At 44.3% G+C, this 15,299-nt stretch overlaps 1 long non-coding RNA gene and 1 other non-coding gene across 2 annotated transcripts in view; one reads left to right on the forward strand and one right to left on the reverse strand.

The window, feature by feature from the left end:
- Positions 1-12,790, forward strand: part of LOC140641586 (uncharacterized) — a 43,929-nt gene extending 31,139 nt beyond the window's left edge. Inside the window, exons 4-5 of the long non-coding RNA XR_012038174.1 lie at positions 6,803-7,465; positions 10,655-12,790. This is a non-coding gene — a long non-coding RNA (uncharacterized lncRNA). The remainder of the gene's footprint in view (positions 1-6,802; positions 7,466-10,654) is intronic.
- Positions 1,914-2,020, reverse strand: LOC140642099 (U6 spliceosomal RNA). The gene has a single exon (XR_012038666.1). It is a non-coding gene; the product is annotated as a U6 spliceosomal RNA (small nuclear RNA).
- Positions 12,791-15,299: the final 2,509 nt, after the last annotated feature.

Here is a 15,299-nt window from a genome sequence, read left to right on the forward strand (position 1 = left end):
TCCTACACAATGACAAGCTGTCACTTGCGTCCCCCCCCCCTCAGCTTTTACATGGTCCACTGGACATTTATCTATCCAACATTACAATTATGTGAGCCTAGAAACTAAACTCTGTTTTACAAAGAATCACAAAGTATTTTCGCATGGTTTTAGTATCTATGGAATGTTCCAGGAATGTATTTGCCAGTGTAGCTGTCAGGGCCCTGACAGGAAATCAGCACACTCAAGTTAAGATAATTCAGGGAGGGGTTAATTTGCAAAATGACTAGTTACAAAGGTGTGGACAGGTGTGGGGGAGCCAGACAAGATAGGGCAGATACCCAGGTCCAGCAGCGGTGCAGCTGTCACCACCACTATAACCAAGGCGTGAGGGGAGGCGAGATGCCCAGAACCTGAGAGGGAAGAAGTGTTGCTGAGATGATTAGATCCCCTGGGCTGCCACAACAGATTACCACAACCTTGGTGGTTTAAAAAAACAGAAAACTATTCTCACAATTCTCAAGGCCCAAAGTCTGAAATCAAGGCCATGGCAGGGTCACAGTATCTTCAAAGGCCCTGGGGGAGAATCCTTCATGACCTCTTCCAGCTTTGGGTGGCTCTCGGTGTTCCTTGGTTGGCTGTATCACTCCAGTCTCTGCTTCCGTCTATACGTGGCCATTTCCTCTTCTCTGTGTCTTCCCTTCTGTCTTGTACAAAGACACTCGTCATTGGATTTATTTTTTTAAAGATTTTATTTATTTATTCATGAGAGAGAGAGAGAGAGAGGCAGAGACACAGGCAGAGGGAGAAGCAGGCTCCACGCAGGAAGCCCGACGTGGGACTCGATCCCAGGTCTCCAAGATCAGGCCCTGGGCTGAAGGCGGCGCCAAACCGCTGAGCCACCCGGGCTGCCCTTGTCATTGGATTTAGAGTCCACCCTAATCATCTAGGGTGATCACATCTGGAGAGCCTTAATTACATCCACAAAGATCCTCTCTCCAAATAAGGTTACATCCACAGGTTCCAGAAGTTAGGATATCAGCATTGTAGAGGTCACTTCTAGGCAACACACTTGAGCAATGGAAACCTGAGTAAGGTAAAAGGGCCCATAGTGACCACTGGGCTGAATGCAAACAGGCCAATCAGGTGACATACATCAAAATATCCATAGCCCTAGCTGATGCTCTACTTACACCCGAGCACAGGTTCCAGAAAAGGAAAATCCCATACATTCCCATACCCCCCTCACCTTCCTCCCTTAATCGCCTCTTAACTACAGCCCCCCAAACACTGCCCCCTGGCAGACAGTCTCCTCTGCTGTCCTGCCCACTGTTCCCTTGCAGTGTATTCAATGAACTTCTATCTCCTTTGTTCTGCCTTGAGTGAATTCTTTCACTGCCAGGACCACCAGCCTCTACCGTATCAAGTTGTCCCACAGACATAGCTTTTGGGGGCCCTCATTCAACCCACTATAGCCACCTTGACAACAGCAGTGATCTTAGGATGAGGGATATAGACAGGAAGGTAGGCAGAAGGATAAAAACCCCAAGCTCCCTTTCCTCCCTCACTCCATCTCTTGTCAGGGCTTTCAGTGGCCAGACCCAACAGGAAATCAGAGGGCATGAGTGTGGTTGGTATGTCAGGCTCCCAGGGCCAAGAGCAGGGTAGAGAAGTGGGGGAGAATGGATCTGGAGGGGGAAGCGAAAGACAGCAGGGTACCATGTCAGTCAAGGGAAGACTGGACTGTTTTCTTTAGAACTTTAGCAGGAGAGTTAACCACTGCAGAAGGCATAAGTGAGTGGCAACGGTGCTGGTGGTACTGGAGCCAATGGTGTAACATATCTGCATCAGTATGCATTCAGAGTTGTTACCCATTCACAGGGAAGGGCTGCTTCATCATACCTGTCAGTTGGGGTCAGTTGGGGAAATAGCATTTCCATATTGAATGCTTCACAGATTTACATGTTGTCCTTGCACAGGGGGCATGCTAATCATCTCTGTATCGCTCCAATTTTAGTTTCTGTGCTGCCCAAGCAAGCACAGAATATATAGTCTTGTATTTTAGATACCTTTTATTTCCTCCTTTAAATTGGTTACGGCATTTTTTTGGTTTAATATTATGAAACCATGATGCAGATTGGTTATATTACCTATGAATTCTAAAAATGGCTTTGAAAAATATTATCGGGTTGCATAAAATTGCTACAAGGTGTAGGTGACTCATAGCACCAACACACTAAGTGCTGGATACACAGTACCTATTGTCATTAAGGCTGTTATCCGCTCCATCACCTCTAAGCACAATTGGATTGAGAACCCTAGAGACCAGGCCTGCTGTGAATCACCAGGCAAGGAGAGGGCCGGGAGCCAGTCCCCAGAAGGTGGTATGATGTAATCCTGGGTCCTGAGAAACCCTGGCTCTGATACTATTCTTCCCCTCCCCGAGCAAAATGTCTCCAGAGGAAGAGATTCTTTCTCTTGAGCTCTGGAAGCCCTCAAAGAGCTACTTGAGCATACCAGCATCCTGGGCTTTCCCATAAAGCCAGGAGCTGTGAGGGAGGTGACTAGGCCTGGTTCCAAAGCTCAAACCAGACACACTCCACCAAGCTGACATCAGTGGGCTAGTCGGGGAGGGTGGGGTGGGATTGGTCTGGGAGCCAAGCTGTCTCACTCCCAGGGGAAGGGAGGAGAGGAAGGGGTGGGAAGTGAGTCCAGGGAAGTCTGACTCAGACCTGTCAGGACAGCTGTAGGGAGGGGAAACGGAGTACACGTTAACTCCTCATTTGAAACTTAGCATTCAGGACCCCTGCTTACATCTCCATCCTTATCTCATGCCCTTCCCTGCCATGCAGAACTACTTATAGATCCCTTCAAAGGCCAGGCTAATCCATGCCTTTGGTTATACAGTTCTCTGCCTGAATTGCCTTTCTCTGGCTTTTCTAGCCCAAGGCTTCCTTGAAAATATCACTTTCTCCATGAAGTATTCCCCAATCCAGACACAATTGCTTGTCTCTGCGCTGAAATCTATAGATGTCAAAAGTAGACTAGAATTACCATTTATTTTTTTTAAGATTTTATTTACTCATGAGAGACGCACAGAGAGAGGCAGAGACATAGGCAGAGGGAGAAGCAGGCTCCCTGTGGGGAGCCTGATGCAGGACTCGATCCCAGGACCCTGGGATCATGATCTGAGCTGAAGGCAGAGGCTCAACCACTAAGCCACCCAGGTGCCCCTAGAATTACCATTTATTAATTTAGTATAGTGTTCACAAACTTTAGCGGGCATCAAAATCACCCACAAGGCTTTTAAGTAGATTGCTCATTCCGAAGTTTCTGGTTCTAATTCTGGTCTTGGGTGCTGTAGGAAGAGGTAACTGAGAAGACATGACTACTGGTTGACCCTCAAGCAGGCCCCGGGCAATGGGAGGCTCCTCACCCCCTTCCCTGTCTTTGGAATGTACACTCTGCCTACTTTCCCACCATGGGAGCCGTTCCATGGACATAGCTTTGAGAGAATATGATGCTGTTGAGACCAACTGGACTGAAGACATGGCTGAACCCAGTTAAGACTACTATATAAACTTTTAAGATTAGGCAGGTAGGTGCAAAAATGTACCTCTTCTGTGGCCAAAAAAGCCAAGCCTTGTGAGTAAGTTCCCTTGCTTATTAAACCGGCCACCTGCCAATCTGGAGTGATCGGCCTCTTTTTTAGGTCTCTGCCTTCTGTGTACGAGGCTAGTCTGTGAACCAACAGGTGGAGTTAAGAATTTTCATTTTTGGGATCCCTGGGTGGCGCAGCGGTTTGGCGCCTGCCTTTGGCCCAGGGCGCGATCCTGGAGACGCGGGATCGAATCCCACGTCAGGCTCCCGGTGCATGGAGCCTGCTTCTCCCTCTGCCTGTGTCTCTGCCTCTCTCTCTCTCTCTCTGTGACTATCATAAATAAATAAAATAAAATTTAAAAAAAAAAAAAAAGAATTTTCATTTTTAGGGCAGCCTGGGTGGCTCCAGCGGTTTAGCGCTGCCTTCAGCCCAGGGTGTGATCCTGGAGACCGGGGATCCAGTCCCATGTCAGGCTCCCTACATGGAGCCTGCTTCTCCCTCTGCCTGTGTCTATGCCTCTCTCTCTCTCTCTCTGTCCCTGATGGGTAAATAAATAAAATAAAATAAAATAAAATAAAAAGGAATTTTCGTTTCTAGTAAGTAATGCTGCTGTGTGTCCCAGGATCACACTTTGGTTGGTTTGTGCAAGAAACGATCATTCCTGGGTATGATCAGTGCTTATTTATTAATTCATTTGCTCATATCTCCTACAGGCTTGCAGTATGCCATGCATAGACCACATGTTAAATACTCAATAATGAGCAAAGCAAGCATAGAACTTACCCCCGTGGAGCTTCCAGTCAACAGGGGAAGACAGATATTAAGCAAATAAACATACTATTAAGTACATATATAGTAACAAATTGTGGTAAATGCCCTAAAGGAAAATTTAAAAAATATTATGAAAAGCAAGAGTAATTAGAACCTTTTTCAGACTGGGTGATCAGATAAGGCCTTTTGGGCAAGAGACAATTATACAGGCATGCTTTAAACAAACTCCTATAGGATACACTTACTGCACTGTATTGTTATCTATTTTTAGGTTGTTCAGCTAACCATTAGACTATGTGCACCTTGAAAGCTAGAATCTTGTTTTATTAATATTTGTGCCTTTAGCATGCTACAGAGAGTAGGGCTTTTGTAGATAGTGTAAAAATGGATGGAAAGATGGAAGGATCATTGGAAGGAGGATCGAATGTCAGTTGTATGAATGTATATATGCATGGATGGAGGAATGGATGGGTGAATGGATGGATGACTGTCTCTGGCAGCAACACGGGGAACTAGGATTCCTGGTGATATCAGTGAGACAGGAGTGGAAACCAATAGAAACCTAGCTGACTCCTTTGCTATATTTCCAAACCCTGTCTATCATTTAAGGTGACCACCAATGGCACCTCTTCCCTAAAGCTCCCTTGATTACCATTGCTGAGCCCCACTCCCCACATGAATGAGTTACTATTACCTCTTGCATCCCCACACATCCCACACTTACTTCAACACACACAACTGCCTCATACTTGCCATCTGCTCACCACCTGCAAGTTTCTCGGGGCAAGCCATATTCTCTGTGTCAGTTTTAGAAGGCAAAAGGAGGAGGAGAGGAAAGAAAAGAAAGTTTTTCTCTTACCCCAGAGGCAAAGAAGGCACAGAGCTCAGAGGGGGGTGAGGAGATTCCTGCTCTGATAATTTGCTGCATGACTTCAAAATAGCACTTTCAATGACACATTTCCTCTAAATATGTGTCTTAGGCTCCTAAGAGGAGCATAGTTTATTTAAAGACTCAATTTGAGTCAAATAAGGAAAAGAAAAACACCCAGGGTCTCTCTGGGGTATTTAAAAATGGAGAGTGAAAAGAAAACTATATACAGACCAATTCCTTCCCTCTAAAGACTCTTCACCCAGGGATGAAACTCAACCTGCGTTGCAGGCTTCATACACTTGTTTCCATTCTCATCGAAGCTCAAAGCTCACAGCCACCCAAGCCCAGCCCTCCTACACCAAAGACACTTGAATTCAGAAGGGAATTTCCAAAGGAGTTAGAAGTGGGAGAAGAGCTCCCTTCTATCTAAAAGAGGACAGAATGAAGAATCTGGGACATGAAATTCTCCAGAGATTGAAATAAAATTCATCTCAATTGTGAAGGACTTGAAGAGATGACTCTCAGAAGAGGGCAAGAGGACTGAATGCCTCTTGTGAGCATGAATATCTAACATTAATACTAACTAAAGAGATGTAAAGAGGGCAGCCCGGGTGGCTCAGTGGTTTAGTGCTGCCTTCAGCACAGGACCTGATCCTGGAGACCCGGGAGCAAGTCCCACGTTAGGCTCCCTGCATGGGGCCTGTGTGTGTTTCTGCCTCTCTTTCTCTCTCTCTCTCTCTCATGAATAAATAAATAAAATCTTTTTAAAAATCCTTAAAAAAAAAAAAAGAGATGTAAAGAAAGCAAAATTTTGGGTAGCCCAGGTGGCTCAGCGGTTTAGTGCTGCCTTCAGCCCAGGGCATGACCCTGGAGACCCAGGATGAAGTCCCACGTTGGGCTCCCTGCATGGAGCCTGCTTCTCCCTCTGCCTGTGTCTCTGCCTCTCTCTCTCTCTCTCTCTCAAATAAGTAAATAAAATCTTTTTTTAAATAAATAAAATCTTTAAAAAATACCACTCAAGGCTTATACAGCCATCAAAGGCCAATCTATTAGATCACAGTGGATGATATCCCCTCCTAGATAGCAGAATATGTGTACTCACTGCCCAAGATCAGTCCCTCAACTGATATTGGGGTAGGTGGTAAGAAAAATCAGAAGATTTCTTGGTGAGCTGCATGTCTGAATAAAAAGAAATGGGGGGCACCTGAGTGGCTCAGTTGGTTAAGTGTCTTCCTTTAAGCTCAGGTCATGTGCCCCCAGGGTCCTGGGATCGAGCCCTGCCTTGAACTCTCTGCTCAGTGGAGAGCCTGCTTCTTCCTTTCTTCTCTACTCATGCTCCCTCCCTCTTTCTCTCAAATAAATAAATAAAATCTTTAAAAATAAATAAAAGGGAATGGGCACTCTTGAGGAGTATTTTTCAAGCCGCGGTAAGGCTTGATGAAGTGTCCATGACTTATAGGACAGACGATTTCTCTAGTGACTGAAATGCTAGTTTCTCTTCCTTAGAGAGCAGCCTATGACCGCTTTGTTTTCTTGCACCTTCCTTCCCATGCTCACTGCTTCTCTTTTTATTAATGCAGTTCCATTCTCAACACAAGTGACTGACCAATCCAGGCTGGCAACCAGCTGGACCAATCATCATCCCTTCTCTGGACATATGCCTTGGGATTGTGCTCATGATTAATTTATTGCCTCTTGGCTCCAAATTCAGCCTTCATTGTCTACTCTACAAAAATATAGCAGTTCATCTCAAATTTTTTTGCTAGCTGACCAATGTAAAATTTTGTCAGTAGAGGGCACTGGAGAGACATTGTACGAGGAATTTTCTTTCCTGATTCAAGTGTGCTCGGTTCAACAAGCCCCCCCGTGTGGCACCTGACTCCTACAGCATGGGAAACTTCTCCAGTATCCAGCTCTTGCAATGCAAGTGACTTATCTAGTATCAAGTTCCTGAACGACAGATGGTTTCTTTAGCGTCAGCTCCTGCCGTGCATGGGGGGCCAGCATCCTCCACAGGCCAGCAACGTCCCCCGGCACTCCACTCTACTCCCTTTTGTAGAAGAGTGACTCCAGTGAACACCTCCCAAACACATTCTGCTAGTGCAGCACCATAGTGGTGTCTCTACTGTCCAATGAACTACAGCCACACCCTTTCCAAAAAGGTCCAGATCTCAGCCCTGGGAGTGGCAGTAGGAAGTCCTGCCCTGGATGCTCCATCTCAGCTCCAAAGAGACTTCACTAAGGTAATCTGACTCTGAGAAACATTGCACCTCCTCTCATGATATATTAATTTCATTAGAACATTTAGAGTTTGGGAGATATCCCCTTTTGAAATAAGATTATTTATAAAAGCAAAAACGAGAAACAACTTGAAAGCCCAATAACAGATATATTTGGAAAATTATTAATGTGCTTTTTTTCTTTCACCTTTTCCCTCTTCTGCACAAATCACATGGAGTGGTTATCTCCATCTACCCCTTCAAATCTACTATCTACTGTTTCCTACCTGTTCTCTGTGCTGGGAGATTAACCTCTGTGGAATACTTATTCCTCTGCCTTCCACTTCAGTTCAGCTAATGGGTGGCACTGGGAAGAGATCTGAGGGCAGGTGGAGAGGTGTCAGAGTGATCACTCCCCTGGCTCCCTTTCAGCCAGACCACAGGGAGCCAATAGCTGCATGCCTCCTCTCTCCCACAAGTGTAGCTTTTACTGTCTCTCCTTCAGAACTAGGGGTGGTAATGTCCTCCTACATCTCTAGTCCTGAGTGCTTTGTCATTTCTTATTTGTTACCTTAGCTTTGCTGTCACTTTTGTAAAGAGTCCCTTCATTAAACTCTTCAGTGACACATCAAGTAAATCATCTGTTTTCTGCTGAAACCTTGGGGGATTCAGCATCCATGAGGAGGGGAGACTAGGGATTAGAAGTTATTACAGAAGCCTTGCAAAGAGAAAGACTGGAGTTTCTGCCATGCAGAATAGGATCATGTAGTAAGATAAGAGCCTTAAAAGGCAGGCTATTTAAATTATTTCTTAGGAGCGCCTGGGTGGACCAGTGGGTTAAGCATCCAACTCTTGATTTCAGCTCAGGTCATGATCTCAGGGTCATAAGTCTACTTAAGGTTCTCTCTCTCTCTCTCTCTCTCTTCCTCTCGGGACACTTGGGTGGCTCAGCAGTTGAGCATCTGCCTTGGGCTCAGGATGTGATCCCAGGTCTGGGGATTGGGTCCCAAATCAGGGTCCCTGAGAGGAGCCTGCTTCTCCCTCTGTTTATGTCTCTACCTCTCTGTCTCGCTCTCTCCCTCTTCCCCATCTCCCACTTTCTCTAATATATACATATATAATATATATCTTAGAATATTCTTTAGTTAGACCTGTGGTTAATTTTCCTTATTAAGTGGGTGAGAAGTTATACAGAAAGCTAGGTCAACTAAAGAACATAGAAATCACAGATTTTCTGCACAATCCCAGTTGAAGTGTGATATAAATCTGTCAGCACTACAGAGACATGGTTAACTAAATGATAGATGGATACAATGGAATATTAATGAGGATTACAGCAAATTGTAATGAGTAAGAGCTTATAAAGTACTGCCAAGTGAAAAAGTAAAGCATGGAACTTATAGTCAACTTGATCACAACTATGTTAAATATGTCACATACATGCATAGGAAAAAAAACTTCTAAGGAATTCACCAAAATGTAACGTTGCCTTTATGTAGTGGGATTAGGGTATTTATTTTTTCCTTTACATTTCTCTTTATTTTTTAATTTCTCTGCAATGAGCATGAATTACTTTTGTAGCCAGAATTTTATTTGGTTTTTTAAGAGAACACATACATCATGTTCTATTCCCTATCAGAAACAAGTCAGACTGACCCTGGTAAGTCCCAGCCAAGGAATTTGCCTCTAGATATGCGTTGGCCTGATTAGTGTCCGGAACCTCAGCACATCACTCTCTGAGTTAACTCTTTCTTCAAAGAAGAGTGGGAGGGGCACCTGTGTGGCTCCATTGGTCTCTGCTTTCCTCTCAAATCATGATCCCAGGGTCCTGGGATTGAGTCCCACAACAGGCTCCTTACTCAGTGGGAGCCTGCTTCTCCTTCTCCCTCTGCCCCTTCCCCTGGTCATGCTTTCTCTCTCCCTCTCTCTCTCTCTCTCTCTTTCCCTCTCTTAAATAAATAAATTAAATCTTCAGAAAAAAAAAAGAGTAGGAGTGGTGAGGCAGGAAACGCTCTGATGAGGTCTACCTGTAGGAATGGGGTTCCTACAATGAATCCAGTTGTCCTGAACACCTGCTGTGGAGATATGGGAAGTTCTTAGTGTTCCAGTCAGGGTTAGGTTGGGCCACTGTAGTGGGCTGCTGAGAAACAAGTTGAACCAGAACTAGCCTTGTCCTTGAGGAACAACATAGGGTTCCACATGCATAGGGTACGAATGGTGTCCTTGGAGTGTGGAAAACATAGTAAAGCCAACTTACTTAGGGATTACTTAAAAAGAAAATATATTTTTTAAGATTTTATTTATTTATTTATTTATTTATTTATTTATTTATTTATAGAGAGCATGTGAATGGTGGGAGGGGCAAAGAGATAGGGAGAGAGAATTTCGAGCAGGCTCCTTAATGAGCACGGAGCCCCATACAGGGTTCCATTCCATGACCCTCAGATCATAACCTGAGGCAAAACCAAGAGTTCAACGTTCAACTGACTGAGCCACCCAGGCGTTCCTAAAAATAAAAAATTTATTTAAAAGATTTTATGTAGGGGCATCTGGGTAGGCCAGTGGTTAAGCATCTGCCTTTGGCTCAGGTCGTGATCCCCAGGTGCTGGGATCGAGTCTCACATCAGGCTCCCTACACGGAGCCTGCTTCTCCCTCTGCCTGTCTCCGCCTCTGTGTGTGTGTGTCTCTTGTGAATAAATAAATAAAATCTTCAAGATTTTGAGAGAGAGAGTGAGAGAGAGCCCAAGCAGGCAGAGCAGCAGAGAGAGAGGGAGAAGCAGACTCCCCTGCTGAGCAGGGAGCCCCATGTGGGGCTTGATTCCAGGACTGTGGGATCATGACCTGAGCCAAAGACAGACACTTAACTGACTGAGCCACCCATAGTCCCCCTAAAAATAAAATCTTAAAAAAAGGATAGACATCTAAAGAGCTTCTCAAAGCCTTTAATAAACTGATGGTCATTGCCAGCGTCCAAGAGAGGGATCCAGTAGGCAAGATGACCATTACTTATTTGACCACAGAAAACTTTCCTCAGAAGCATCTAATAGGGTTAGTGTGCTGAGAAATACAGGGACGGTCGTCACGCGGAGTATTCATCTAAGGATTGTAGATAAAAACTAAGTTATATGGGAGAGCTAGAGATAATAGCTCCTTGTGAGAAGAGAGGATATGAGAGCTGAAAAGAGAGACTTCCTTGTTTGTTCTCCTTGCAGACTGAGTCATCAAACTTCTAAGGTCATATCAACCACAGTGGAGCTGTCCTTCCTCTTCTGGATTCCCAGGTCGGGGAACTCCCTCTTCCTCCTCTGATGTATCATAATGGCTGAGAAGGAGACCAGAAAACCCAGAGAAAAGAGAACCTGGAGGACTGCCTGGACCTCAGTCCCCTAAAAGGCTAAGGGCTCCAGTAAGTATCTTCAGGAAGAGCTTTACTATAGCCACGAAGCAAGTGGGGGACATTTTAAAAGGGATCACATACAACAAGTCTGTAACTGAGATTAGGGTTGAAATAAACTGGAAAAAAAGAAAGGCAGATACTGGAAAAAGTGAATCCCAAGTGAATCCCAAAAAGACCCCAAGTGAATCCCACAGTTCATTTACCTCAAAGTAGTGGTTCTAGTGGTTTTCAGCTAGATGGGACTCTACCCCAATCATTGGACATTTGACAACGTCTGAAGACATTTTTGGTCGTCACAACTGGGGAGAAGAGTGACTGGCATCTACTAAGTAGTGACCAGGGAGAGTGCTAAACATCCTCTGATGCACAGGACTGCTCCTTATTACAAAGAATTAGAAGGCCAAAATGTCAATAGTGCCACCACTGAGAAACCTTGCTTTATTTGACAGAGAGAGAGAGAGAGAGAGAGAGAGGGAGGGAGAGAGAACACAAGCAGGGGGAGTGGCAGGCAGAGAGAGGGGGAGAAGCAGACTCCCATGGAGCAGGGAGCCCGATATGGGACTATCCCTGGACCCTGGGATCATGACAGAGCCAAAGGCAGACACTTAACAGACTGAGCCACACAGGCGCCCTGAGAAACCTTGTTTTAAATGTTGTTCTGAAATATCACCTTTAATTTAAAATTTAGGATGTTGCTTAAACTCAGCTATTTCACAGCAAAGAATTGGGGAAAGTTTATTCCATAGTAGAAAAATCTGTGATCATCAATATGATGGTCCAAGTCTTAGTCAACAATACCATTTTGTAAGCTTAAATCACATCACGAATAAAGGGATGTGTTTTGCAAAGAGCTCTGTAGAAATAAAATGACTCATAGTAAATATTTCCCCTAATTTAAAATTTGTTTTAACACAAAAAAATTGGCGGAATTTACTAAGTAGAAGGAGATAAAAAGATATAAATAAATAGTGAGTAGAGATGAGGAGGATCCCACTCCTGGCCATGCAATTAGAGAAACTCTTGCACAGGTCCATGAAGAGATATGTAAGAGGATAAAATATCGCAAAATTATTTGTGATGGTTGAAGTGTTGGATACAGTGAGGCATCCATCACTGGACTATTCTCTCACAGTAAGGAGCAGCGAACTAGATATACACAACATAGATTTTTTTTTTTAAGATTTTATTCATTTATTCATGAGAGACACAGAAGGAGAGAGAGGCAGAGACACAAGCAGAGGGAGAAGCAGGTTCCACGCAGGGAGCCCAATGTGGGACTTGATTCCAGGACTCCAGGGTCACGTCCTGGGCCAAAGGCAGGCACCAAACCACTAAGCCACCAGGCGTCCCTAATCTTTAAAACACAGTGCTGAATTGGGGGGGGGGGGGGGGGTAAGGAACAGAAAGAAACCTCCAGCAGGATACTATTGATTGAAATAAAAAATACATGCCCCCAAAACAATGTCTCATGCTTTCAAGAGCAATCACAAATAGAATGATTTGCGAATCTTAAGTCATTACACAAGCTTTACAGTTGAACTCTTAGGAATTAGACACCACTGCCACCTGGTGGTAGCAATTCAAAATTGAGGCATAATTCAGGTTGGTTTTTCGGGTTTGTTTTCTTAAGGATTCCGCTTGTTCCAAATCTTTGCCAATACTTGATATTGCCTATTTTTCTTGTTTTAGCCATCTTGGCGAGTGTGTGGTGATCTCACAACATAGCTTTTTAAAAAAATTTTATTGAAGTTGACACACAATGTTACATCGTTTTCAGGTGGGCAACATCGTGATTAGACAACTCTATATATCATGCTTTACTTACACGAATAGCTACCGTCTGTCATCATATCATGCTATTACAATACCATTGACCATATTCCATATGCTATGCCTTTTTAAAAAGTTTTTTTATTTTTTTAAAAATATTTTATTTATTTATCCATGAGAGACACACACAGAGAGAGAGGCAGAGACACAGGCAGAGGGAGAAGCAGGCTCCTTGCAGGGAGCCCAACGTGGGATTCGATCCTGGGTTTCCAGGATTATGCTCTGGGCCAAAGGCGGCACTAAACCGCTGCGCCACCCAGGGATCCCTAAAAAATAAATGTTGGGACACCTGGGTGGCTCAGCAGTTGGGTGCCTGCCTTCTGCTCAGGTCATGGTCCCGGGATCTGAGATCGAGTTCAGCATCAGGCTCCCTGCAAGGAGCCTGCTTCTCCCTCTGCCTGTGTCTCTGTCTCTCTCTCTCAGTCTGTGTTCTCATGAATAAATAAATAAATCTTTAAAAAAATTAAATAAAAAATAAATGTTTAACATTAATTTTGGCAATTGTGTACATCAGTGCAATTATCACTCTAAACAATATATAGAACACTTCCATTGCTCTAGAAAGTTTCCTCAATTCTTTCCTACACCTTACCAGATCAACCACTGATCTGTTTCTGCCACTATAAATAAGCTTTGCCTGTTGTAGAACTTCATGTACATGGAATTATACGGCGCTCTACCCACATCTCCTTGGCACTCACTGTTCCTCCCCATACCTGCATTTCCATCCACAATCCCTGCAATCCTTTGGCTGCAGGCTTTCTCTGGATGCTCAGAGACATGAGAGAGGCAGCCCCTTAGTGCCAGGGAGTTAAGGGCTCTAGCATTCTCAACCAGTGACTGATGGGAGTTGGGAGATGTACACCCCAGCTCCCTCATAACTAAAAAAGGATTCCACATTCCACACAGGGTCTCATCCATCCTGGTGGGACTGAGGCCTGGTTTCCCACAATGATAATCTCAGTAATATACACTATCGGTTCTCTTCTCTCCCTGCTTCACTGACTCCTCTACCAGGGCTTCCCGGTATCACCTCCCGGAAAACTACTTAGAATTTAATATCTCAGGGTCTGCTTCTGAGTGAGTCCAACATAAGTTAGCTATATACTCTTCTGGAAAATTCCTATTTTCTGCTTAAGTTGGCAAAAATCTGTTTCTGCTGCTTGCAAGTCGTGGACCCTATTTGAATTAACAGTGGTTCTGGAGTGGTGTGATATTGCACTTGGCCATAAGAACCTATAGCTTTAATTTTTTTAATTTAAATTCAATTTAGTTAACATATACTGTATTATTAGTTTCAGGGGTAGAATTTAGTAATTCATCAATTGCCTATAACATCCAATGATAATTATATCAGGTGCCCTCTTTTTTTTTTCAGGTGCCTTCTTTAATGCCCATCACCCAGTTACCCCTTGCCCCCACCCACTTCCCCTCCAGCACCCTCAGTTTGATTCCTATAGCTAAGAGTTTCTTATGCCTCCTTCTCTGTTTTCACTTTTTTATTTTTCCTTCCCTTCCCCTATGCTCATCTGTTTTGTTTCTTAAATCCCACATATGAGTGAAATCATACGGTTTTTGCCTTCCTCTGACCGACTTATTTCACTTAACATAATAGTCTTTTTTCTAAAGACCATCAGAGCTCTTAAATGGGACATAGAGGGTCTCATGAGCCTTTGTTTCTCATATATAAGCTCAGAACACGAGTTCTGAGCTATGCCTGTGAATGGAATTCCTTGGATGGTTGATGACCAGAGAAAACCAGGTCTCCTGTGATCTTAAGCCATTCCTAGAGTGAAGACTGACCTAAAAATTCTTCCTGGCTGATGATAATCAAGCCGGAATTCCATACTGAGAGAGAAGGCAGGTACTGACTGAGTCACTATCTGTGAGTCCTGCTGATGGGCTTGGGACAGCTTTTAGACTAACGCAGCACATCTAGGTCTTGGAGAAGATGCTGAGTTCTTTGGGGCCCCGACAGATGGATCAAGAACCAGAAAAATGTGATTCTTGGAATAGAGTGCCATATGGGCACAGCATAGAGTGGTCAGTTACTGGATCCTCTGGGCCAACTGGAGCCTAGCCTGGTCCTCAGCTCTCTGAAGCCCTTGAGCCCAGCTGACAGAATCTGGAACCGGGTTCTTTGCTATCCTGAGGTTGCAACCAGTCCTGGATATATTTATATAGTCAACACACATGTGCCAGGAGCTGCACAGAGCACAGGGGACATGGGGTAAAATGGACACTCTCCCATTCTTCTCTGTAAGGAAATCATAGGACACATAATCATAGTCGCATAAGCAAGAAAGAGGACCATGGGACATTACACGTGCTGTTGAGGTAGATGTCTGTACAGAGGAGGTGCCCAAACTGAGGAGGGCTGAGCACCCAGGAAGAGAGCCCAAAGGAGGTGGTAGAGGGCATGCCAGCAGACGCGGTGCATGAGCAGACCTGGAGGAATAAGAGCCTGGTGGGTGGTTCTATAGAGTTCAAGGTTAAGTGGCTAGAGATGAAGTTAGGACAAAAGCCCAGTTATGGAAGAATGTGTATGCCATGCCAATGAATTTGGTTTTATTCTTTAAGTCAATACAGTTTAAATAACATTAATTGAATGGACTAATAATAATTAAATA

This window comes from Canis lupus, chromosome 10, assembly GCF_048164855.1.
Source record: "Canis lupus baileyi chromosome 10, mCanLup2.hap1, whole genome shotgun sequence".
NCBI lineage: Eukaryota > Metazoa > Chordata > Mammalia > Carnivora > Canidae > Canis > Canis lupus.